Source organism: Kogia breviceps, chromosome 11, assembly GCF_026419965.1.
Source record: "Kogia breviceps isolate mKogBre1 chromosome 11, mKogBre1 haplotype 1, whole genome shotgun sequence".
Lineage (NCBI taxonomy): Eukaryota > Metazoa > Chordata > Mammalia > Artiodactyla > Physeteridae > Kogia > Kogia breviceps.
Window position 1 is genome coordinate 2,925,838 of NC_081320.1, and position 24,644 is coordinate 2,950,481.

General features: G+C 53.5%; 1 long non-coding RNA gene across 1 annotated transcript; it reads left to right on the forward strand.

Annotated features, from left to right (window-relative positions):
- The first annotated feature begins 16,976 nt into the window (after positions 1 to 16,976).
- LOC136792112 (uncharacterized) lies at positions 16,977 to 24,039 on the forward strand. Its single transcript, XR_010835331.1, has 3 exons — positions 16,977 to 17,492; positions 19,476 to 19,547; positions 23,902 to 24,039. It is a non-coding gene; the product is annotated as an uncharacterized lncRNA (long non-coding RNA).
- The last annotated feature ends 605 nt before the right edge of the window (positions 24,040 to 24,644 follow it).

Sequence of the window (24,644 nt, forward strand, 5' to 3'; positions counted from 1 at the left end):
AGCTAAAGGTTCATTTCCGTCACCATGGAGAACAGTGCGGAGGTTCCTTCAAAAGCTAAAAATAGAGCTACCATATACCCAGCAGTCCCACTCCTGGGCATGTACCCTGAGAAAACCATAATTCCCAAAGACACATGCACCCCAGTGTTCACCGCAGCACTGTTTACAATAGCCAGGTCATGGAAGCAGCCTAAATGCCCATCGACAGGCGAATGGATAAAGAAGATGTGGCCCATATATACAGTGGAATATTACTCAGCCTTAAAAAGGAATGAAATTGGGTCATTTGTAGAGACGTGGATGGACCTAGAGACTGTCATACAGAGTGAAGTTAAGTCGGAAAGAGAAAAACAGATATCATACGTTAACGCATATATGTGGAATCTGAAAAAAATGGTACAGGTGGACCGGTTTGCAGGGCAGAAATAGAGACACAGACGTAGAGAACAGACGCATGAACACCAAGGGGGGGGGGTTGGGAGACTGGGATTGACACATATACATCAACTAATATGGATAAAATAGAGAACTAATGAGAACCTGCTGTAGAGCACAGGGAGCTCCACTTCACTGTACAGTAGAAACTAACACAACACTGTAAAACAACTCTGCTCCAATTTCTTAAAAAAGCTTCATTTCCCAAAGTCATGGGGTCCACCCCTACTTTGGGAGTCTGCCCCTAAGTCCTTCAGAATTCAGTTGTCATCAGCCCTTCTATCCCACTTTGGTACTGGTTTTCAAACTCATCTGTGATAATTCGCTGTCATAGGTCTTTTTAAGTTGTTTTTTTTTTTTTTTTTTTTTTGCGGTACGCGGGCCTCTCACTGTCGTGGCCTCTCCCGTTGCGGAGCACAGGCTCCGGACGCGCAGGCTCAGCGGCCACGGCTCACGGGCCCAGCCGCTCCGCGGCACGTGGGATCTTCCCGGACCGCGGCACGAACCCGCGTCCCCTGCGTCGGCAGGCGGACTCTCAACTGCTGCGCCACCAGGGAAGCCCAAGATTTTTTTTTTTTTTTTTTTTTGATGTGGACCATTTTTAAAGTCTTTGTTGAATTTGTTACAATATTGCTTCTGTTTTATGTTTTGGTTTTTTGGCCCCGAGGCATGTGGGACCTTAGCTCCCCGATCAGGGATAGAACCTGCAGCCCTATGCATTGGAAGATGAAGTCTTAACTACTGGACCACCAGGGAAGTCCCTGCTGCCATGATGTTAAATAAGCAAGCCTGAATATTCTGTCAAAATGCTTCAGTCCCCTGAGCTGCAAAAAGTAGGCCATTACTGATGTTTATGGCTTACACATAATAGACGCCCAATGTTTATTCATTAGGTACATATTCGACCAATATTACATACGTATTAATCTTTAATATACTAAAATATTAACATATACTGTGTTATCTAGTAAAATAATATTCATGTAAATTAATATATATTTAATAATATAAAATATAATATATTAAATTGAATTGAATGTATCCCTCAGGGCGAGTAGCTACGGAGAAGTAAAATGATTCTAAGATCTACCAGACCCTGCATGGGCAGGAACTAACATTTACTGAATACGGAGTAGGTACCCAATGCTTCGCAAATGATCTCAACTCGATGTTCACAAAAACCTAGAGGGTACAGCCTACTTTCTTCAGCTTCCAGGTAGGGACACAGAAGTTTCAGAGAGGTGGAGAAACGTCCTCAAGGCTGCACAGCTCGTAGCTGCAGGAGCCTGAACGTTCCCAGCCAGTCTGGCTCCAGAGCCCACGCCTTCATCCTCTTCATGCTCCCTTGAACGTGCTTTCGTAGCCCTCCTGTAGTCATTTCTGCCCGGCTCTGGAAACTCTACAGGCGCTTGGCTGGATGCGGGAGCCGAGCCGGGGCCTGGCCTCCCCAGCCCATGATCGGTGGGGTTCCTGGACCTTGGGCAGCTTGGGCACCTGGGCGTGGAGGGCCACATCAGATGGGCTGGCTGCCCTGCACGCTTGTCGAGGCCCACAAGGTTTAAAATGATGGGATCGGAGCTTCTCGGAGTCATTGTAAAGCCCTGACCCGGGGCAGGAGACCCAGCACAGCCAGAGAAAGAAGAGAGAAGAGCCCTGGCATCTTCCACTGGACGCCTGTGAGCTTAGAAGGAGTCGGGGCTGGTGGCACCGCTTCCTTCTCCGGGTGCTTGGTGTCACCTGCCCTCTCTCATCAGACTCGGGCCGTTCCCGACACAGAGTTGGGCTGATGAGGTCCCCCTGATATCTGACTGTGGCCACGAGAGGAAAGGGCAGAAAGGAGGGTGATCCTTGGGGCGTGAGAGCACACGAGAGTCGGCTGTCAGGAAAGCATGTGGAAGGGGCGCCCCTTGAAAGACGGGCATACCTGACCTATGTGAGGAGGGAAGGTACCAACACGAACCAGCTCCCGACCACACCTAGGCAGGCCCCCCAGTCCAGTCGGTGACCTTCCTTGTGGATTCTGATAAGTCAGTGAGTAAAAAGAGAAATGATGATTCAATAATATATTTGCTATGCGTGAGGAGTATCTGTTGATTAGACACGTCAAACTTCTTCCTCACACTAAAGACTTAGGAGTTTTGCAAAAATGGAAAACGAATTCAATTTTGCAAGCATTACCCAGGCATTTGCTATATGTCCTGCATGGTGCCAGGTAGAAATACCAAGGTGACAAGGACAGTTACCTGCTGGGTGGTTGAACCACAATGGTGGCCCTTTCGGTGTGGGTCTCGGGCTCAGAATCCTGGCTCATCTGAGAGCCTTATGGGAGGGCAGGGGTCCACATGAGGAAAGGGTTCAGGCGTCGAAGGCACAGGCCCCAGGGACTAGCTATGAGGCCTCCTCCTCTGACCTTCAATTCACTCTTCTCATTTATAAAATATATAAATACTCTCTTTGTTTGCATGCACATTTGAGGATCCAACAAGATCATGGGTGGAAAACATTCAGTAGCACAGTCTCTGGCTCTTAGCAGGTGCTATTGTTATTTTAAAAAATATTTATTTGTTTATTTATTATTTGTTTCTTTTGGCTGCGCCAGGTCTCAGCTGCAGCACGTGGATCTTTAGTTGTGGCCCGTGAAATCTTAGTTGCGGCCCGCGAAATCTTAGTTGCGGCCTGCACGTGGGATCTAGTTCCCCGAGCAGGGGTTGAACCGGGTCCCCTGCCTTGGGAACGCGGAGCTTTAGCCATTGGACCAGCAGGGAAGTCGCAGGTACTTTTGTCATGATTCCGGCCGAGAAGGTGTGTCCCTCTTACCTCTTAGGCTGAGTTCCACACACATCAAACAGATCGAGTCCTCAACAGCTTATTTTAAAAAAGCATTATCCAAATTTGATGAAAGATCACCAACTAGGACAACTGAAAACAAACGTTTTGGGTCTTTGCAGTATAGAGGCAAAAAACTTTTCCCCCCTCTTTTCAGCGGCATCATATGGGAAGCGCTGACTCAAAGTGTTTGGATGGTGAGAGGGAGGGTGGAGGTAAGGAGAAAGGAGGGGGGCACTTAGCCAAGATTTGCAGGTGTTACATGGAAACCCCAAATTGGTTACTGAGACTCTCCTGAGATCGGGGAAGGAAGCGGGTGGGTGGACAGGTGGGGAAAATAGTGGCGAAGTCAGGCTGGAAACCACAGGCTCCATCTGATGAATCTTAGCAAATATTCCCTTCGTATTTCCTTCCTTCTCCTGGGGGTGGGATTTACATAAGCATTTTCTGGAGTCCAGATAACAAAACCATGCCTTGAGAGACATTTCACTTTTTCTGCCCATAATCCAGGCTGATCCCTTCCAACATGCAGAAATCCTTGAGCAACAACAACAAAATATGTACTCACCCCATTCTGAAAGTTTTCCAAATCACGGCGCAGAGGAGGAGGGGGAGATGCACTGCCCGCCTGGCACCCCAGCCGCTCTTTCATCCAGGAATATTTTTCTCTCACTCGCGTCCTGTTCAAAATCCACATTAGCTCCTTGGTTTTTTTGCACGACAGAAGGTACTCGTCAGACCTTCCTGATGCAACTTAACCCTTCGGAGAGTATTTGTTTGCTCCCTCGGAGCGTGTAGAAATATGCCCATTTGGCACGGGAAGCCAGGCTGCCCCCAGGAAGATGCAGGGGTGCGTTTTTCAGAGGCAACAGTGTCTTTTTCGAGAGCAGCGATTATATACGGCAGGCACGTTACCTCTGAAATGGATGCACTGTGATAAGTAGTGAGTGCCGGCACCTCCTCGTTCAGGACGGCTCTGCACTCTTAGGAAAACGGCGCTGCGTGCCAGCCACAAACTGGCACTTGCCATCTTCCTCTACAAGGATTAAATCACAAGCTGCTATGACCGCTGACCTTCAACACCCTCTGAAAGGAGCTCGGGATGGCGAGCAGGAATGAGGCCCTCTGTGCTCTGGGGAAAACTGGCAGGACAGGCCTTCAGATAGGTAGGCATTTTCAGGAGAAGATTTTATGAGCCTGATTCTTGCATCTCCTCGTATCTAGAAAAGCACTAAGATCCCTCATGGTGACGTCTGTTCCTCGTGACTAGCAGCAACCTTCACGAGACGAGCAGCAGCCTTCTGCAAAGTGTGTGCTTGATTGCATGGACTCCGCCTTCACCAAAATCACACGTATCCTGACCTTCCCCCCTAGCTCTCTGGAGCAGTTCCTCAGAGCCATCCGAAATGCTGTCTCCCGGGCTGTAGACCTCATTTTGCCCCAAATAAAACTTAGCTCACAGCTCTCACCTCGTGCATCTTTTTTTGTCGCCATGCGCCACCTTCGCTGTGATCCTACCAAAAAAAAGAAAGAATTCTACATGATTGAACCACCTAACTGTTCCTGATTGTTATTCAGCAGAAAGCCTTGTGCTTCTTAAGTGTTTCCCCCTTTTGTTTTTTAATTAATTAATTAATTAACGTTTGGCTGCGTTGGGTCTTCATTGCTGCACGTGGGATGTGGCATCTTCCCGCACCGGGGCTCGAACCCGTGTCCCCTGCGTTGGCAGGTGGATTTTCAACCACTGCGCCACCAGGGAAGCCCCAGTGTTTCCCCTTTTACCACTGTTTTGAAGACCCCCAATTGCAAATGCTTCTGGGTGCAGATACAGAGGTGTGTGCTCACAGGCACCCGTCTGGGAGGCTGGGGGCAGAGGCTTGCATCCGCTCGGCGAAGCACGTGGGACTGGGGAAGGCCTTGGTGGGCTCTGCACTCCACCCACATTTCCACGTTTCCCGGCACCAGCATGTGCCACATTCACGGCTCTGCTGGGGACACACATCTTGCATTTTTCTTCTGAAATCCGGAAATGTAAAGTTTCGTTGGCATGAGCTGGGAGCCCATACCCTGGCTGTGCCGTCGGGTCCAGGCTCCAGACACGGAGCAATTCCACGTCTAAAATGGCCCCAGCACCTGCGACTCCAGCCTCTGTTTAAAGTCCTCTTGGACGAAAGCGTCCAGAGGCTCTTTCGCTCCCGGGTGGTCCTTCCTGATGCCTTATTTTTATTTATTTATTTATTTTTTTGCAGTACGCGGGCCTCTCACTGTTGTGGCCTCTCCCGTTGCGGAGCACAGGCTCCGGACGCGCAGGCCCAGCGGCCACGGCTCACGGGCCCAGCCGCTCCGCGACACGTGGGATCTTCCCGGACCGGGGCACGAACCCGCGTCCCCTGCGTCGGCAGGCGGACTCTCAACCACTGCGCCACCAGGGAAGCCCCTGATGCCTTATTTATGTACCTGGACCCTGAGCCCTGGGAGGAAAGCCGGTGGAGTTTCTGCAGTGGTTTCCACAGCGGCTGCACAGGGTGCAGATCAACGGGCGGCCTAGAATATTCTGCCAGGCAGGTCACTGGACGACAGTTTTCAGTAACACAGAGTTAGACGTAAATCCCTTATGCTCACGCCGGTTCACCCCTTTTCTGCCCCAATGAAGGCCGGCAAGTCCCGTTTCTGTATAAGAGCCCGGGATGTGCAGTCGCCTTCCGTACATGTCGCCGACCTCCTGCCCCTCAACCGTGCACACCGGTCCTCCACACCCACCAGATACTGAATGATAAGCATTGTGTCGCCTGGAACTGAGCAGGTTCCAAACATCCCTAGCTTCCATGAACAACCTCCTTTTCTGGTTTGTTCGCCTTATGGTCCCTTAGAACTCCGTGAGGATTCTCCTATCCTTCTAGAATCGCGTTCCCAGAGGAGAGTCCCTCCACAACCAGAGAATGACCAAAGCTCCCCCCTTGCAACTCTTGTGAACACCTCCTAGGGTGAACACATCACTCTCAAATGAACGGGTTTGGGTTTCCACCACTATTCCAAACTAGTCTTGAGTTTTTAAATTAACTGATCAGTTAATTTTATGGTAGGTCCTTGTTGGTTCTCTATTTTAAATATAGCAGTGTGTACATGTCATTCCCAAACTCCCCTTCTATCCCTCCCCCGACCCTTCCCACCTGGTGAGCGTAAGTTCCTTCTCTAAGTCTGTGAGTCTGCTTCTGTTTGGGAAACAAGTTCATTTGTATCCATTTTTCTTAGTTTCCACATATAAGTGATATCATATGGTATCTGTCTTTCTCTTTCTGACTTTCTTCACTCAGTATGACAATCTCGAGGTCCATCCATGTTGCTGCAAATGGCATTATTTCATTCCTTTTTATGGCCGAGTAATGTTCCATTTGTATATATACCACATCTTCTTTATCCACTCCTCTGTCGCTGGACGCTTAGGTTGCTTCCATGTCTTGGCTATTGTGAACAGTGCTGCAGTGAACCTTGGGGTGCATGTATCCTTTTGAACCGTATTTTTCTCTGGATATATGCCCAGGAGTAGGATTGCAGGATCATGTTAGTCTTCAGTTTACTTGTGTGCCAGCCTTGGTACCACATTGCTCCCCGTCGCCCCTTCCATAACCTTCTCTCCGCCGATCAGAGCCGTCTGCTGTCACCTCTCTAACGTGTAATGAGCACGGTCTCTATTCTAATCCGTCCTAACAGGTAAGGGCACTTCTACACCGTCTGCAGCCACTTGAAATGAGCCACTGGGGGCTCACCCAGGGAAGATGCTCTTTCCATCCTCCTCCCACCCCCGCCCCTTTCTCCGTTCTGACCAGAAGCTGCTGGTGAGCCTAGCAATTCTGAGGAAGGGTCTCCTAGAGACCAGGGCTCCCTACAACCCCAAGTCTGTCCTGACTGCCTATTGCCGGAGGGGCAAAAAGCCTCCACCCCGCCCTGCGTATCCATCCTAACGGTCAGAACCCGAACCCTAACGGCATTCATTCCGAAATGTTTGCAACTTTACAAGACGACATGCTGACTTTCTGACATCAAACATAAGGTTGGGATGGGAGGGTCCTGGAGATGCGATTCCCCCTCTGCACTGGAAGTAGAGAGCTGCATTTGTTAGCATCTCCCAGATGCTGAGAGAAGAGAGCCGGGCTGACAGTGCAGAGCTGGACAGGATCCAAAGCTGCTGTGTAATATTCCTGACTTTCCTCTGCCAGATCTTCTGCAAGTGATAGCACGTGACACAAAGCTCCCACCGAGGGAAGGACCCACCCATTCCAGCCCTGCCTAATGACAGACCTACGTGAGTTCATGCACAATTTGAAGGAAAAAAAGGAAGCTGTTAGTGTGCAGCTTCTATGGCCAAAGCTAATCCAGGGTCTTAAACTGCTGCACAAAGGCCCAAGGCCAAGGCTGCGCTAGGCCCAGGGGCGGGTGCTGCGTGGCTGGTGCATTACACACCAGGGCATCCTGCCCCTCTAATGCCCTGGCCGCTGGGGGTGGGCCTCTCACTGCACGCGGGTCAGAAAAGGCAAGCTCTTTTCCTCCAGGACTTCCCCTTAATCCATTTAGGGGTAATCCTGGCAGTTCTCCACAGGAGACACCTGCTTTCCACAAAGAAGCCACGATGCTCATTCCTCTGGGCGAGGAGGGCCTTGCCTCGGAAACTGATGGGGTGATGATGTCCCTCCCAGGCCCTGGCCAGGCACAGAATTACATTTAAATCCTGTTATTCCTGATACTCGATATTCTTGCTTTCTGCTACCTGTCATTTTCACCTGTTGTTCTGGTATTCGATCCTTATCCTTAATACACTTGGCAAAGCTTTCATTGCATTCTGTGATATTTCTTCTTGGTCCTTTCCTAGAGGAAGTGAGTTAAATTCAAATGTAGAAAGAGGAGAGGAGAATCACGTGGGAAGGTGGACGTAACTCTCAAAGCACTTTAGAGTGTGAATTTGTTTCTGAAGTCGGGTTTTGAGTGTTTCAGTCACACGATGTCAGGTGAAGATGCGGAAACTCACGGGGTGGCTCAGACCATCAACGTGCGGGGTCTTAAAAGTCAGGACGAACACCATTTTGGTTCCAACATCCAGTCTATGGAGAGACCAGGCGAGGCTGAAGGAAGCAAAGGGTAAATAAAAACATCCAGGTCTTCTTTCCGCCCAGAAAGCTGATGCTGATTAAGTCAGACCAGGATCTGAAAATTTCAATTCAGATAAGACTTGAAAAACAAACTTTTCCTTTGAAACCCTGTATATTTCTGAAAAGCCCATTCCCTAACAGTAGATTTTTTTTTTTTTGCGGTATGCGGGCCTCTCACCGCTGCGTCCTCTCCCGTTGCGGAGCACAGGCTCCGGACGCGCAGGCTCAGCGGCCATGGCTCACGGGCCCAGCCGCTCCGCGGCACGTGGGATCTTCCCGGACCGGGGCTCGAACCCGTGTCCCCTGCATCGGCAGGCGGACTCTCAACCACTGCGCCACCAGGGAAGCCCCCTAACAGTAGATTTTATCTGCTCTAATAATTCCGGTGAGTCAGTGCTACCAACGAGACAATAAGCAAAGCTATCACCTTGCTTCATTATTTTCCCTATAAATGCGGGTTTTATTGCTTCTTCTTCTCTCATTTTCACATAAGGAGGAAAAGAAGAGCAACGTGGAGGTACGGGGCAGGGGAGGGGACAGTGACAGTCTAATGACAGATATTCCAGCTGTGAGACACCTCAGGGGGTGTCCACCCAGCACTGACCACACATCAGAGGAACCCCAAGAACCACATGTGACCTGGCCCAACAAATGGCCATCATCTAAAGCTCAAATCCAGTTTATTTTACTGAATTCGGGAAGATATTGGTTTTTATGGACACACTTAAGCCTACGTCAGAAGAAAATCAAGGCAACCAGCTGAAGAGCAAGTCTGACAAAATTTATAAACTATTATATTTGTACAGATTGCACTGTGATTATATGTATCATGTATGTATACATTTAAATATATAAAGAGAGAAACAGAGGCAGAGAGACAAAGGCAGGCACACTGAACTTCACTGTGGCCAGTGTATAGGGAAAGAAATGGACTGGATACGAATCAAAGAAGACTGTAAGTGAAATAAACTAGATGTGAAATTAAAAGGTTATATTTGCAATAAACCAGATGTCCTTCATCCTCTAAGAGTCTAAAGGCTCTAAGAAATAATATTTTCACCCTGTTAATGTAGTAAGTTGCTTTTGATACGATGTCTTTGACTCATTGACTTTTCAGAGCATTTGTATGATACACTGAGTCTAATTCCACAATCTCTGCTCAGGGCAGAGGACAGCCTTGTAGTGGTTTATCTAGTGGAACAACAGCACTCAGCCCACCCCTGCCCTGAACAAGGAAACCCTGCCCAAGCCCTTGGCCGCGGGAAGAGGCGGGAACATCGCCCGCGGGCGTCGCTCTGGACCACAGCGCCCGCCCGTCACAGAGTTTTCAGAGCACTGAGAGTGCAGAGGCTGTCCTTCTTCTCTGGGCTCTGCACCCATTCCTTGGGACAGAGCGGTGAACAAATCAGAAAGGAATTCATGGTGCTGCCCAAGAAACAAGAAGGAGACTCGCAGGAACACTTCTAAAGAGAAGGGATCGCTGACACCAGCAAAATGAATACAAACTCGGCCACAGACCTTGGCGGGGAGCGCGGCCCGGCACAGAGCGTGCCCTGGAGCAGGCAGGGACCGTGAAGGTGCAGGGGGGCCCCTGGGCTGTTCCCCCGGAACATGGTGCCCCTCCAGCCAGTCCCACGGAGTTAATCGTTGTACAGACTGTGCTCCGTCCAAGCAGAACCTGGAAGTGGAGCCAAGGGAGCTTTCTCCTCCCGTCGCGTCGGAGGGCATTGTTGCAGAGCACGGCGGATGAAGGCGAGGATCTGGCATACGGAATCTTTGCGTCCTCCTGGCTGTGGAGTGAACAGGTGGCCCCAAATCTGTCTGTGTGGTAGGGGGGTGGAGGTGGGTGGGAAGAGGACGAATCTTAAAATACAATGTCCTGAAGCTTCAATCCCGGCCACATAAAGGAGGGGGCAGATATGCCGTAAGGGGGCGTTCTCAAAAATTTCCGCCCAAATATCACTAATGTCAGAAGAAACTCCGTGTACCTTGGACGAGAGGAAGGGCCAGCTATTGGTCCAGAGCCGTCATCTCCAAGCACAAAATGCACCTGAGGTCTTAGTTTTTGTTTTTAAATCATAGGATGATTTTGTACGCTACTGCATAATAGATCCATGCTTGTTTTCATCTAAAGGTATAGTTTGAAATGATCTTATCAGTTAAATGACTTAACTCGTCCCCCAAAGAATCACACGGTGCCTTGATGCTCCAGGAAGACAGGCTGCACTCGTCCTGCGGGACCTGACGCATCACCTTCGCCCTCTGCAGGTGTGAAGAGAACACTGGCATCCGTGGGACGGGACTCTGGTGAAGACAGAGCACAGAGGCCGTGGCGGCGGGAGGAGGCCCCGTGGGCAGGAGGGGACCTGGCGCCCTCTCCCCCAGGGCCCCTCTCGCTTCGAGACCTGCTGGCCCGTTCTGCTTGCCAAAGGACTAGGCAGCCATCTTCCGGCCCCAACGTGGGAAAAACTTGCTTCTGGGGATTTCTCTTAGCCTAGCTGAGATGGGTAATGTGTGTGTGTGTGTGTGTGTGTGTGTGTGTGTGTGTGTGTGTGTGTGATTTTTTCTTCTCAAAAAGATTTGAAAAAAAATATGAGAGAACAAATAGCAGACTATGTACCAGAAACACAAAAGGCCAGGGCACTTCTCTGCGGTCCAGCGGTTAAGACTCCGCCGTGCTTCCACTGCAGGGGGCGCGGGTTCCATCCCTGGTCGGGGAACTAAGATCCCACGTGCCCATGCCACAAGGGGCGGCCAAAAAACAAGCAAACAAACAGACCCCCCCCCAAAACGAAAGGCCAGCTTTCTTTCCTCTACCACTTGCTCTCACCTGAGATAACCACGCTTCATCTCAGAGGCCAGGCGAGGCTGGGCACATGTCACACCCACACCAGTTCACGCCCCCTTCAAGGACCTGGTCTCCCAGACTCCCAGAGGAGAAGGAACCGGCCTTAGAGCCCAAATGCGACTTAAGACACACAGGTGAGGGACTTCCCTGGTAGTGCAGTAGTTAAGAATCCACCTGCCGATGCAGGGGACATGGGTGCGAGCCCTGGTCCGGGAAGATTCCCACATGCCGCGGAGCAACTAAGCCCGTGAGCCACAGCTACTGAGCCCGCACACCTAGAGCCCGTGCTCTGCAACAAGAGAAGCCACCGCAGTGAGAAACCTGCTCGCTGCAACTAGAGAAGGCCTGCGGGCAGCAATGAAGACCCAACGCAGCCAAAAAAAAAAAAAAAGACACATAGGTGTATGTGGTACGTGCTGTGTGTGTCGTGTATCCTGTGTATGTCATGTGCGCTGTGTGTGGTGTAATACACACACGCGAATCACGGGATGCAGTGCAGTGAATCTTGAGCTCAAACAGAGCTCAAGCGTGTCTTTGCCGCCCACCCCAGACCCCTCCCACTCAGTCCTGTGACCTGAGAGGTCTCTTTGTCTTCAGGAGATGGTAAGGATGGAGTGACTGGCAGGTGAGATAACCCCAACCCTTAGACAAGATGCCGACGCCTATCTATGGCATTTGCCTGAGTCCTGTGTGCTACCAAGTGTAAAAGAAGACCACATTCACACCATGAAGACACACCCCCTACAGAAGAACTCTAACTGTACAAGAGTGAGAGCGCAGCCTTATCGCAAAAGCTTACTAATGTGGAATGGAAGAGGTTGAAAATAGTTTGGTTTAATTATTTCACTACAGTCTCTACTATGGTAGAGGCAGGTAGACCGTATTGATCTAACAGGATCGATGATATATCTTAGGCTTTCTCTATATCACTATAAAGAAACTGGCAGGGAGGAAAAAGAATCCATTTAGTTGGAAATCATTCATCCTTCTTTCCAGACCGAACCTTACAAGTGAATTCAGTCTCTGAAATCTGGGTAAATCGCATGATTTTGTTTTCACTCTGACCTTTGGAATCTGGCTGATTGAGGCTGGGTCTGCAAGCCCAGTGGTCCGTACTTATACTAAATGGACCTACGAGAAACCAGCCAGTTCAGCCAGGCCACCAGCTACTAATCAGCCAGTGCCTCGTTAATCTTTATTGAGTTTCCAGAGTTTTCAACTGCCTGCATCCAGGTGCACGAAGGAGTCTTTGCTTTCCTTTGTCCTGTCCTGCGGGGACAGGAAGAACAGTCTGTGGGCAAAGCAGACAAGACTCGGTGACAACAAGTGAGCCCTGAGGCTGTGGCCTCCTAGCCAAGCCACTGGCAGGCAGCACAGCCCAGGCCTGCCTTTGCTATACTAGGTACCACTGCTGTCTCCCCTCTGGAACTGGAGCGGAACGTGGAAGTGTGGGTGCCATCAGTGACACAGTACCATCAGTGGAGATCCTTGCTGTGGACCATAAAAAGAAATTCACCACGAGTCCTGCCTGTGGTCTCCAGGGGTATGGGAAGGGCGTTTTGCGGGGTAACCGTGTGTTAAGGGTACACTTTGGCTATTTCCCCTGGCCGGGTCATTGGAGGGAGGGCGAATCACTCAGTAGGTGGAAAAGAGAGAGGCTTACACTTAATCAGCCACTGCAAATGGAAAAAGCAAGCTCCCACCCAGTGTGATTCTTTCTAGAAACAAATGGCTTGGATCCAAACACTACAGAACCCTTTCAGAATGCCGAGCGGCCTCTCAGTCCCAGCACCCCCAGTACGTAATCCTCCGGCACCTTCTCTTTCACGTGGAAGTCGCTTTAACAGGGAACCGGGAATGACGGTGTGTGCACGCGTGCGGGGCCGTCGTGAGTTTCGCTTTTGTCTCGTTGCGGAGCCCCTGATGGGCAGTGCATCCATCCTCTGGGGAGCAACCACTGCAATTAAAGGGGGGGGGGCAGATGCCACGCGGGGCCGAGGTGCTGGGAGGCGCCTCCAAGACACCCTTCCCCGAGGGTGTGCTCAGCCCCCTCCCTCCACGCCCCCTGCGAGACTACGGAGCTCTGGCTGTGCAGCAAGGGGCAGGGTTGGCCTGCCGGCAGGAGGGAGGTCAAGGCCTCTGCCAAGGTTGGCTGCTCTGGTCTCTCTCATCTGTATCCTGCGCCAGCCCTCCTGTTGGATGAAAGAAACAGTGTGGTTCAGTGGCCAAGGCAGAGCTCGGGCTGGGAGCCTCGGCTGCGACCCTGACACCACAGTCCTGGCCACTGATTATCTCGTGCCCACTCTAGATATTTTCACTGAAAATGTGGGCAATAAAAACACTGACCTGTCTCCACAGGCTGTAATATTAAAAAGAAGAGCAAAGGAGGACGGGGCACTTTGTAAATACACCACAAGGAGCTTCTAAATACAGCTGGCTGAGCTCACCAGCCACCAGGGCCATGTGAGGAAGCAGAGGATGCTCTGTAGTAAGGCAGCTCCCAGCCAGGGACTCAGGGTGGAATGGCCGCTCTCCTGCTTTTTGCACACTTGCTATTTCTTAGCCCTTCCCTAGGAAAGAGGACTTCAGGGGTTTCCACCAGCGCATACACACACACACCACACCACACACACACCACACCACACACACACACACACACACACCGCCAATGATGTCAGGGACACTAGCATCGCTTCCAAGTGGAATAATTCAAAGAATCCAGGAAGAAGACAAGCACAACTTTTTTCCCTTCTCCTCTCTATTTAAGAGGGGGTGAATCTCTGGTCTCCTTCTGGAAACAAAGAAAGGAATAGGGCTCACTAATATGATAGCCTCTCAATGTTCCAGCTTGTGATCAGAAAGAGAGGTGATTAGGAGTGATCATAAATGGCGCTAGGTGTGCGTGCCCCCCTCTTGCTTGGCCGTTTCTCCCCTTGCCCTTCGGTAAAGTTTGACTCAGAAGTGAAAGAGTCATCAGGATGTTTCCATCCTGCTAAAACCCGTGGCCAGTTTGCCTTATTAATATGGTTTCTTTATGTTTCTATATTTACACTTAAAAACGTTTCAAAACTACAGCTGGATACCTAAACAGAAAATAGCAAGCGTTGGTGAGAACGTGGAGAAATTGGAGCCCTTGGGCACTGCTGGTGGGAAATGTAAAGGGGTGCGGCCACTGTGGAGAACAGCAGGGCAGTCTCCCCCCCAAATTAAATATAGAATCGTCATATGATCCAGCATACAGCGCAACAAATTGAAAGTGGGATCTCAAAGCGATATTTGTACATGCCCTTTCAAAGCAGCAGGATTCGCAAGAGCCAAAAAAGGTGGTCCCAAGCCAGGTGTCCGTCAACAGATGAATGAATAAGCAAAACGTCATCTATACATACAATGGACTGTTACTCAGCCTTGAAAAGGACTGAGTTCTTTTTTTTTTTTTCTTTTAACATCTGTATTGGAGCGTAATTGCTTTACAGTGGTATGCCGTGGACATTACGTTAAGTGAAATAAGCCAGCCACAAAAGGACAAGTGTCCTATGATTGTATTTATATTAGGGACCCAAAGTAGCCCAATTTATGGAGACAGGAAGTAGAATGGTGGCTTCCCGAGGCTGGGGGAGGGGAGGGGAGTTAGGGTTTAACGGGGACAGAGTTTCAGTTTGGGAAGATGACAGTGTTCTGTGGATGGCGGCGATGGCGGTACAAGGGGAATGGCCTTAGTGCCACTGGACTGTGCACTTAAAAACGGCTGAGATGGTGAACTGTATGTGTGAGTCTTTGTGCATCTGACACCATGTTCTACCTTCATGACATACCTGAGGGAGGGACAGGCATTCCAGCCCCCAGGAAGGCAGGACAGAAAACTCTCGGTTCTTCACCGCCTCTGGGCCTGGACCGGGACCGGGGAGGCGCCCCGCGTTCCCAGGAGTTGGGGGGGGATCTAGACTCCAGTCCCTCTGGTCTCACCACCAGGGCCCACGCGGGGGCGGGCCTCAGGCTGCCCACCGGCCTTCCCTGCCTCGGGCCCTTTGCTTGGAGGCACCGAGGCAGGGTCACCCACACTGGAAACATCAGGGCAGACGGCAGCTACGGGGTGTGCGGAGAGGGCGGCTTGGGCCTTGACTGGCACCTCTGCTCCCTTGTCGTCGTCCTCCGCTCGCAGCTGGTCAGGGATGCCAGTCTTTCGGCCAACTTCCCAACTCGGCGCAAGTCCCGGAGCTGACAGCAGAGCATGGCCGCCACGTGTACCGCCCAGGACGGCTGGCCCGCCACAGTGGCCTGGACCGCTCAGGGGGCCCGAGTCTCTTCAACTTCCAGCCCATCTTCTGGGGTGCCGGCTCCTTCTCCTCCATCCCTTCCTGCGCCCGGCTCCCTGCGTCCTCCCCAGACGCCCCTGCAGGACTTCCGCCCCCCCCCCCTTCGGCCCCGCCAAACAGACAGACGCTCCCAAGTTCCAGCCACGGAAGCTCCCGTGAGGCCCCAGCAGAACCAAATCTCCCTCAGCTGGGCACTTCTGTTCTGTTTCGTTACCACTATCCTCTTTCATCGCCTTTCCCCATCCCTCTGGAAGCTTCTTTGGCTGCAGACCTCTTCGTTAAGTGGCTGTTTCTTTCGGAAAACTGGTGCTCCCGACGGGGACTTCTTGGTGCCTTCCACCGCGGGCCAAAAGGAAAAAGCGCTTGAAGGGCACCAGGGCCCTAGTAAGGCAGGTGCAAGACGACCCTCCGTCTCCCGTGGCCTGGGGCGCAGGGAACGGTCCCGCGCGGCCAGGCGGTCGCTGCACCCCCCGCCCCCGGCCCGGGGGAGGCGGGCTTCGCGGGCTCCAGATTGCCAAGCGCGTGTGCGGTGCGCGCGCCGGGGGTGGCGTCCGGCCGGCGCGCGGGGAGGGGGGAGGAGGCCCCGCCCCGCCCGCCCGGGCCGCGCTGCCTGTCCCCGCCTCGGCCCCGCGGCAGCTCCGGCTGCTCCCGTTAGATGGCGCTCGAGGCTTTCCTACCACTCGCGAAAGGGCGCCGGGCCGGGCACACAAAGCCCCGCGGGCCGGGGGGACGCAGCCCGCGGCGCGGGCGCGCGAGGCCGACCCCACGGGGCCGCATGGCCAGGCCCGGGGCGCGGGCGGGGCGCTCCCGCGGGGCCTCGGCTCGCTGGCCGCGGCCTCCGGCCCTTCGCCCCTCCGCCCACTCGCGCTCGGTCCCGGGGCCCGGCCGCGCTCCGGGGGTAGGAGCCGCGAGGCTGGGGCTCAGGCCGCGGGGGCCCCGGGGCCGGGGACGCGCCAGGTGGGACCCGGGGCGCAGACACGAGCCTCCAGACCGCGCCCGCACGCTGCTCCCCGACTGGCCGCGCCGCTCTCCGCGAGCCCGGCCTCTTCTTTGCGGGCAAGCGGGCAGGTGCGGGGTCGGCCGCGTGTTTGAACCGTTCCGCCGAAACTGTGGTTCGGTACGAGGTTTAATCAACGTCGTGGGCGCTCGCGTTTCCAACAACACGGGGCAAACTTTCTTGCTGTCCCCGATGCGGGTGGAGCCCGGGTGAAGCTCAAGCAGCCTCCTTAAAAAAAAAAAAAAAAAAAAAAAAAAGCTCCTGGGACTCCGGGGCGTAAAACGCGATGGCTAATTTCTAAGTAACTGTTCGGGGATCAGGGAGCGAGCTTTCCTTCCGCCACCAAGTTCGGCTCCCCTTCCACCCTCTCCGGGAAAAGTGACTTGATCACGCTCTCCCGTCCCTTAGGCTCCTCCTTATGTCGCCTGCGCGGGCCCCGCCGCGGAAAGGGGTGCGTCTCCCAGACCCGGAACACGCAGCAGCGAGACCTTCCTTTGTGCCTGCACTTGGCTGTGAACTTTCCCGCGCGGTGGGTTCTCCTTTAAGAAAGTAGCGATCTCTATGAATATTTAATGCAGGGCGCGGGCCGGCGGGGCGGACGCTAGCCCCGCGCCCGGGTGCCCGCAGCCGCGACGGGGACCGGGGGCCGGTGGGCCGGGGGCGCGAGCCGGGCTGGGGCGCGCGGCCCGTCGCGTTCATTTCCTTAAGAAAGCGGGCGGCGCGGTCGGGGGACGATTTTGGCCCCGGCCGCCTTCACCCCCCCCATCCCTCCCCGTACCCGGTTTTCTGCTAGAAGCGGGCTCGGGAGCTCTGAGGCCCAAGTGTGCGCTCTCGTCTTTGATGGTATCGACCAAGTGCAGTTTCAAATGTTGCCCCGACTGAGGCCGGTTTCCTGTCTGTGTGCGCAGTGGATGGAAGCACCGCGCCGGGTGAGTCCAGAGCGCGGGGAGCGGGCAGCCGGCCTGGCGGCGGAGGGGGAGGGCCCCCGACAGAGGCAGGCCTCCGGCTGGCTGGGTTCTGAACTGGGGAGCCAGGTGGAAACGGAGACCCCGGCGGAGAGGAGCGTGGGGGGGGGGATGCGGGGGGTGATGAGGGACGAGGGGTCGCGAAGCCTGGCGCCCAGGCGGCCGCTGGTGGGAAGGTCTGGCGCGCCTCGCAGCCGGGTCCCTCTGCAAAGACCCGGGGCAACTTTCCCTCGCCGCCGCTGACCCTCTTCCTGCGAAGGAATAAAGTGAACTTGCTCAGATACTCGATTCCGCTGGCGGTTCAGTTCTTTCTGCTTTGGTATTGAGCTTCTTTCCACCTATAAGTGTGAACAGCCTTTGTGTCCTTAATTCTAAGGTGTGCGTTTATGTATACTTATACTCTATAGTGTGTATATATATTCTATCGTGTTTGTATATATGTGAGATATATATAAAATAGTGTGTGTATATATATTTTATAGTGTGTGTGTATATATATATATATATATATATATATATATATATATATATATACATATCTATGAAATCTCCTAAGTACTTTATGATCCCATCTGGATAAATTAAAACTCAGATCTGTAATGTTTATTCTTAGTTTACAAAAGGCAGGGAAAATAATGTGTGAGACACATGCCTGCAAGTATATCAAAAGTACTTTCCCTTCTGCTGGAAAAAGTTGCCTGCAAATGGCTTCCCTTCACTGATCCTGGACCACCTCTACTTCTCCAGGAAACTAAATCGGGTCATAACTAAAGCACCCATCAGACCAAGCAATTAAGTGCCAATATACTATTAATGGCTGTATTACTAATGATTGGAGTTGAGGTAATCAAGCTGTTTCAAAATTCTGCTATGTCCCAGATTTTTATAGCATATTCCACCCCAGTAAAGGAGGTAAGAAGACGATGAAGTTCTCAAGGAGTTCTGCAGTAGGCGCCCCCTGGTCAAAGTTGAATTTATTTCTTTCAGTAAAGATTTCTACTTCTGGTAAATAACGGAGTCTTCACCTCTGGCCGTGTCAAGTTATGCGAAGTGTAATTGATGGTGGTGGTTATTTGGTTTGGATGCAGCATTTGGTCGTGGGGGGATTGGAAGGGAGGGTGCGTTCTCTCTCCAGTTACTCTGGTAATACTGAGAGCCCTGGAAGATTTTAAGAAACAAGTGTTTTAAATCTTCAGCTGGGCTCACGGATATCGGGAAGGCTGGGAGCTGAGGAAGTGAGGGCTGGTGAACTCAGGGACCAAAGGAGAAATAAGGAACTTGGTCTGAAAAAAGATCTTCTTTTTGCTCATGGGTTCACATGGTTTTAGCCTGTCACGAGCTGAGTGATTGTTCAAAAGAAAAGGGAAAAGGTTAGCAAGGCTCATCTGTTGGTGTAAAGGCTACTGAGGCTGAAGATGGTTCACCAACCCCCCCCTTTGCCTCTTTATTGACACCCCTTCTCACCCCAAACGGAAATCCAGGTTCAGTTCTGGGATGGGAGGAGGTGGCAGGGAGGGAGGGAGGGAATACGTCGCCACTGGGAGTCCACAGTGAGAAGGGAGGGCAGCTTGCAGGGGCCCCGGCCAGCCACCGTGATGCAGGCAGGCTCAGCCGGCCGCCGGAGGTGTCGGGTCACCTCTGCTCATTCCGCCAGCCTGTCAGGACACTGGGTGAGTTGGGGCAGTGAATGTGTTCAGGACATCTCCCCAGCACCTCGCTGGCTCCTTGGTGGAAGCCAGAGCAGCAGCGCACATCTGGTTCTGATGTATTTACCAGGCTGGTGTGGAAATGCCCAGGCTGCACAGCAGAAACCTGAGCTGCTTGCGACCAGTAAAGTCCTCTGCTAAGCAGCGTGAATGGTTGGATGGTTTCAGAGTGCTGGGTGGCCCCCCCCCCCCCCCGCTCTCCAGGTGAAGCACTTGACCCTACCCCATTCTGTTTTGTTAGAGTTAATTGCCCTGCCGTGAGGGTACCTCACACCTCAGCCAAGGAGTACAGCAGAGAAGGGATCCTCCACAGGTAACTGGATGGCGCGGGGTCGACCATCTCGGACACCTGACAAGTCCCCAAACCTCACCTGAATGAAATGGGCCCGGGGGATGCTCCTGCCAGTGGCTCCTGTTGCCTGGCTCCGGCTGTCAGCAGCCCACCTCAGACCCTGAGAGTCCTGCTACAGCTCCTTGGAGAGGGCAGCCGACCCCAGAGGCTTAACGCGACAGCTCCATACTCAACAACAAATTCCTGCTGACCCTGAGAATCCCAGGGAAGGAGGGGGCTGGAGGCGCAGCTCCCGTAACTCGGGGCAGTCTGGGCCCTGCCTACTACTGAGTCTGGTGGCAGGGAGAGGGCCCCCCAAAATCTGCTGTTCTGCTTCCTTGGGTCAGCTGCAGACAAGCCTGAGAGTGCAGATACCTGTGAAGAGGGGAAGGCGTGGAGGCTGGAGCTGGCCCTGTGTCCTACCAGGGTTCTAGGGCCCTGGGAACCCTCCGAGGTGGCTGGGGGCAGAACACCAGAGGCCATTTGGTCCCTCGCCTTACCTTACAGATGGGCCACACCATCAAGGTCTGAGCAAGGACTTGCTTTCCCAGGAAACGCGGGGTGGGGCGGATCTGGTGAGAATTGGAGGCGTTTCCTCAATTTACTTACACCTGGTTTGGAAATTGACATACAGAGGACAGCAAACACTTTACCCAGATAGGACGTCTATGGTGTCAGAAAACTTCTCCCCGCCTCCCCTGTGGGTCCCGCTCAGCCCCCATTAAGTAGCCCAAACTCACTGTTCAAGATGTCAGGTTAGCTGGGGGAAGGAGTTTGAGCCGTCCCCTCCACCCAAGTAAGTACACATGAATTTTGTTCTCAAAAAGAAAACTTAGAGCTTGACACTTTCCCCAGCCAGGTCCACCTAAGTTTCACCCGGGTCTCTAGTCAGCAACCGCAACACACCCCCACCTCTTTTTCCTTTCTTTGTGGCTTAAAGTTGCACTTCAGGAGGGTTTATATCCTGTTGTTCATGTCAGCAAGCCTCCTTGTCTCCACTCCCACCCATCACCCTGGATGGAATTGTAGCTGGAAACCACACACACACAAGAAACTCTCTTAAAAATTTTCTGCTATTCTTCCCAACTAGAGGAGTTGACAAGACGCAGACACGTTAAGTTGCAGAAAATACAGTGGACTGATCAGCCAAAATGCATCTCATTTGCACTTGTATGTAGCCGGGGGTAGGAGCTAGTGTCACTCAGGCTGGGCTGACTGGCTGGGATTTCCGAGCAGGCCCCTCTGCAGAGGCCATTTGTGGGGTCGAAGCCCCAGCCCAGGCCAGCAGGAGGAAGGGGGAGTGGGAGGCGGCCGGAGGCCTGGCCCGAGGGCTGAAGCCACCTTCGGCAGACCTCCTGCTTGCTCTGGGCAGCTTGGGGGGGGTGGGAGGCTGGCAGGCCTGGAGGGGTGGGTGCTGGCAGCTGGATGCCCAGGTCGTCAGCCATTCCCAGGACCTCCCCCTGGGTTGAATTAAAGAAAGGAAACGCCTCCGGGGAGAGTCCCTGACCACACGTTACACCCGCTTCTACCTCCCTCCCAAGGTCTTGTCCCCGTCACCCACTTTGTCCTCATCCACCCACGGCTGGAGGGACACCTCTGCCTGACGCGTTCCTCCACCTACTTCGGGTCCTGAACTGGACCCTGAGCCTCCCGCTTCCTGCCTGTCTCACTGAACCCCGCTCCTGGGCCCCCGAGCTCCCAGGGAAACGTGGGTAGGGCCCTGGGAGCCTTGGAACCCAGCGGGGGCAGTTAGAGGGAAGGCGCGGGTCTTGGAGGCGTTCCCGCCCTCCAGGCACCCACTCCCCTGCGCTGGTCGCAACTCTGCCCGAGCCCGGGGCTAGGGCGCAACTCCCACCCACGTCTTCCCACCCGGCAGCTGGCGGCCCGGGCTGCGCTGGGGCGCAGGGTCGCCGCTAGGGCTCGGTGGTGGCGGCGGCGTGCGGGGCGCGGGGTGCAGGGGCCGAGGAACTGGGCGCAGGACCCAGGCCTGGGCCTCGAGGAAGGCCCACCTGCCTCCGTGAGCGCCCCAGCAGCGCGTCCTGGGGGCGTCCTCGCCACCGCGTCCCGCTTGCTTTCCTTGCCAAGGCCTTGGTGACTCAGACGCCGCCAGCCCCACGAGCTCCCTTCTCCAGCGCTCGGCTCTGGCCGGGCGGGGAGACAGGGAGGCGTGAGCAGTGCTCCAGGCCTCACCGCCGGGCACCCAGGCACCGCCGGGCACCCTGGCACCGCCGGGCCAGACCGCAGCCCACCACCTCCCCGGGGCCAACCGGGGGCGACGCGTGGTGCCCAACGGGACCAGCGCCTCACCGGGCCGCCGGGGGACCAGCCACGCGCCCTCGCCCGCGGCGGAGCGCGGGGCCGAGGCTGCGACGCCGGGCAGCCAGCCCCGCACCATTGACAACCCGGGCACGTCCGCGGAGCCCGGGGGGACGATCAACGGACCCTCCGTCCCGGGAGCTGGGGACACGCCTGTAAGGTGTGTGATGCTTTAAAGATCCTTGGTACTACTTTTGCGCGAAGCCTTTGTTCCAGCTTTGTCAGCTCGCGCGCCTTCGGCAGCTCCCCCTCCCGGGCCCTTCCACCCTCATCACCCCCCGCCCGGCCCCCCCAACCCCTGCAGAGAGGGCCTGGCGCAGGGAACCTGCCCGGATCAACTGCCCCGCTCCAGATCCCCTCCTGCAAAACGCTTGTCCCTCGGTTACATCTCCCCTTCGCGCTGGGGCAAATGAACACGGTTTGCACTGCCTTCGCCTTTGGGGCGAGGTTCTCCCAGAACAGGCTTTCTGAATGTGACCTCGGGCTGCGGCGGCGGCGGCGGCAGCGGCCTCCTGCTGGTGGTGAAAGAGCAGCTCTCCAGCCACAGGCCGGGGCGACCCGGGTGCGCACAGCAGGGCCACGGGTAGGGGGTAACCTGCCCTCCCACGGTAAGGATTTGAGGATTCAGACGAAAAGAGCAGGTTAAGGATAACACGGCCGTGAACTAACTTGACTCCTGCTGGCAACAGGGCCACCAGGGCCCCGTATTCCTGGGTAGGGTGGCCCTCTCCCAGCCCCCAGATTAGGTACAACTCCTCTTTTAGCGAAAGTACAGCTAGATGCAGGGTGTTTAAAGGATACTCTGGCAAACAGGAGGCGCAGATAATGACTGTTCCCATACACACAGGCTTGCACGAATCGTCGTATGTGGTCACACATTTCCCATTTCTCCCTAGTGTTTTTAAATTAAAGCTATTTAATTTGTCTCCATTCCTTCTTTCTAGGCCTTTATGCCTGCACATAGACATTTGGAGAAAAATCAAGTGTGAGCTCCTCTCCCCGGAGAAAGTTCTGTATGTTATGTAACACACTCAGACAGGGATTCCTCGGGTTACCAATTTGCTCCCAATCAGCCAGCACTTGGCTTTCTGGCTGGGGTAGGGGTGTCAGGGTGATGCAAATGGATGTGGCGGCTTCACTGGGGGGGGAAGCGCTTTTCTTCCCCCTTCTTGAAGCCCCAGTTCAAGGCCCAGGAACAAAGGGAGAGGTAACTGATCTGTCCTTTGGTCTCTCTCCCTTCACTTCCACCGCCCTCACCTGCAGACCTGCAGGCCCTCCTCCTTGATAAAGAGAGGAAAGCCTGTGAGTTCAGGTACACAAGCAAGTAGTGCTGAGCTGCGAGGCCCCCCTACTGAAAATCAAAAAAACCCCATTTTAGGTGTGCCTTGAGTCCCCACCACCTCCTCTCCGCCAGATGTCCCCGGACCCAAGGCTATTTTGCTTAGCCTCCCTCTCCTGTTAAAAAACATCCAGGACAACTATTAAATAGTTCCTGGAAGAGTTAAAGACATCTCTCAGGTTTGAAACAGTTTCTAAAAGCCCCGTTTGGGAGAAGTCTTGGAGGAGTACAAAGCATCCTCAGTAGGATGGCCCGAGCAAGTCTGAAAGATTTATCCCCCAAAACGTGAACTCAAGAGAGTTTGTAGGTGTTGTTTTCTTCACCGATGGGTGTTTCCCTGTTGTGACCTACAGATTCTCAAGACCAAGATAGTAAGACATCTAGTTTCATTTTGTTAGTTTCTGGGTGATACTACACTTTCCGATCAGACCTAATTTATTTATTTTTTTAAAAAAAAAACTCTGCTGGAGAGTTTTCAACCTTGGCAATGTGAATGAAGAACAGACTCTCCCTCCGAGATTCTTACACGGGCAGAACGGACGGACCCTGCCTGCCTCCCCTTCACACCTGCAAGTTGCCCTGCCTGAACCTAGGTGGATTGAGGGTGACAGTTTTGGGCACCTTGTATTTCAGTGCTGGCACAAGGCGAGCTCTCTGAAATGAGTATCTATTCTGTTTCAGAGTGCAGTGTCCCAGTCGGTCTTCTGCCAGGAGGGACACAGTCCTGCAGGGCAGAACGAATGTTGGATCTCCCAGGAAGCTCTTCGTCAGAACATCCCTTGCCCTTTTGTTTTTGTTCTTGAATTAAAAGATGTGTTTGCTTTCCTCTCAGTGTTCGTCCCGTTATTTTGTAGCTACAACAATGAAATGTGGAAAGCAGTTATTCTTTTTTGTCCTCTGTAAACGTCTCGTTTGGGGACCTCGGGAAGCTCCAAACCTACCTCAGGTGTGTCCTGTGCTTTTGACGTGTACTCACCCCTCCCTGGCACACCCAGAGACTCACACTAGGGTCCCCCCTTTCCCCTGGGCGTCCTTGCTCTCCCAGACAATGCCCCTCTCGCAACTCGAAAGAAACTCGCAGGGGAGAGGGACTGACTTAGAGAAAGCATCCCAAATTAATAAAGACCAGACTCAAGTTCTCCAGGTAGGTGATGCTTACACTGGGGGCAAGGAAGCCAAGAACCAGCATCCCCCCAGGTGCGACTCCCGTCAGGAAGGAGTGAGGGCAGCAGGCTCATTGCCACAGAAATTCCTAAAACTGTGGCAACTAAGTGAGGTTTACGGTTCAATTTTGCTATATTCCCAGCCAGCTCAAGTTATTTAAATTTTAGTTTTGTTCACACACGTGCACACACACCCCAGCTAGGGTTAAGTTACCAGCGCAATTTCCCTGGGCAACTCTGGTGACAGGAACCACAGCCAAC